The 1,869-nt window shown below is 45.4% G+C and overlaps 1 long non-coding RNA gene across 2 annotated transcripts; it reads left to right on the top strand.

The window, feature by feature from the left end:
• The first annotated feature begins 573 nt into the window (after window positions 1–573).
• On the top strand, window positions 574–1,616 carry LOC135369185 (uncharacterized). 2 transcript variants are annotated; one of them, XR_010414959.1, is made up of 3 exons: window positions 574–839; window positions 1,283–1,418; window positions 1,548–1,616. It is a non-coding gene; the product is annotated as an uncharacterized LOC135369185 (long non-coding RNA). The 2 variants fall into 2 exon arrangements; XR_010414958.1 differs by lacking the exon at window positions 1,548–1,616 and having other exon boundaries at window positions 1,283–1,546.
• The last annotated feature ends 253 nt before the right edge of the window (window positions 1,617–1,869 follow it).

Below are 1,869 nucleotides of genomic sequence, written 5' to 3'. Positions count from 1 at the left end.
CCAAGTGGGTTGAGGTCATACCAGTGACGTCACCATCGGCTACCACAACGATCACGTGTTTACGCGACATCTTTGCGACGCATAGCCTGCCGGATACCTTCCCAGGCGAAAATTTGAGCTGGGAAGTCAACTGGTACCAGCTCGTTCCCAGTTCGCACCAACTGGCGGTGAACTGGAACCAACTGGTACCAAACTGGTGGCAGCTGGAAAGTAAACTGGTACCAGTTCAAGCTGGGCTGGTGGCAACTGGGCACTTTGTGGTACCAGTTCAAACTGGACTGGTAGCAACTGGGAAGTAAACAGGTACCAGTTTAAGCTGGGATGGCGGCAACTGGAAAGTGAACTGGTACCAGTTCAAGCTGGACTGGTAGCAAGTGGAAGTGAGGTGGTGCCAGTTCGAACTGGACCAGTTTACATATTTGGGGGAAGTTTCGGTTTGAGTGCCAGGACAGGTTAATATGAAGATTGCAAGATGAAGTTATAAAAACGATCAGAAAGTAACTTGATTAGTAGAAATAATCATATTTCAATTTTTGGTAAAGTTCGTTAGTGTTAACGAAAGTTATTTTGGAACTCTTATAGTTGTATTTTATGCGTTCCTGCTCCCGCGATGAATCATGCGTTTACTGTGCAACGGTCGCTTGCTTAGCAGCATGCTTGTACAGCGATTATTGCCCAGTATGTTCTTAGCGTGATGTGTGACATAGGCGTTGGTTTTATAATCTAAAGGATTTTTCTACAAGTTACGACAGTGCGACAGTACAATGAGCGCCAGCGGCCGGGCGGGTGGGTGTTATAGGATTACAGCTCGACTACAACTGTGGAGACCGCTTTATATCGTGAGTACTATATACTTAAGTGCTTTTCCCTTGTGCATCATTTAGAAATATTACTTCCACTACAACCGCTTCTCTTTGTTCTGCGTCACATTCGTGACACCTTTCACGTTTTACGAGTAACATCCGGTTTATGTTAACGTTACCAGCAACTTTTTCTATTCATGTTTTTGTTTTTGCTTTTTTTTTTCGTTCATTCTCGTGTTTTAGATCCTTCGCACCACGGATGTTGTCGAACTAGCGTAGTGCGCAGAGTAGTACTCATTGCCCCCGAAAGCCGGCGAATCTCTTAGTTGAAAGGTCCAACTACTGCACAACGGAAATGTTGAGAGATTCGCGTACTTTCCGGGGCCACGACTGCTCAGATTGAGTGATTGTCCAGGCACACACCACAGTTACATGTTGCAATTGAATGCATATTCACTTGTGCCTTTTCAACTTTCCAGAAACCTTAGCTGCTGGCTGCTGGGGCTCAAAGGAAAATATCGATGCATCGTGTGCAATTAAGAACATCTCAAATACTTTGTTGAATGGTTCAAGATGTCCACAAGGCAGTCAAGCAAGGGACCAATCAACCATGAAGTATTATCTATTCCATGTAACTCTGTAGTTCATCTACTGCTATAATTTAATTATGTTATAGTTACGCTACATGTACATTAGAATATGTGTAATGTTTGACTACAAATAAAATGCAATTTTGCATTGCAGTTCTTTGGATCTGCTGTTGCTGGGAACAGCGATTCTGCAAAGGGGCACCGGTTACATACAAGCTAACCTCTGCCTGAACAGGCCGCTCTAAGTGAAGCCACTTCAACCGGTCCCAGCTCAACAATGAGGTTCGCAAGCAGTTCCCATCGAGACTGCAACCGGTTAGAAACCAGTTGGGCCAACTGGTACAAGTTGAGACTGGGACCGGCCAGAAACCAGTTGGGCCAACTGGTACCAGTTGATCGAACTGGTCCCTGTTTGATAACACAGTTCGCCCAGTCCCAGTTGCAACTGGACCAGCTCAACTGGGACTGGGTGAGCT

The sequence above is a fragment of the Ornithodoros turicata genome, chromosome 9, assembly GCF_037126465.1.
Source record: "Ornithodoros turicata isolate Travis chromosome 9, ASM3712646v1, whole genome shotgun sequence".
In the NCBI taxonomy this organism is placed as follows: Eukaryota; Metazoa; Arthropoda; class Arachnida; order Ixodida; family Argasidae; genus Ornithodoros; species Ornithodoros turicata.
The sequence above is the reverse complement of the archived record's forward strand: the minus strand, read 5'-3'. Positions and strand labels throughout refer to the sequence as shown.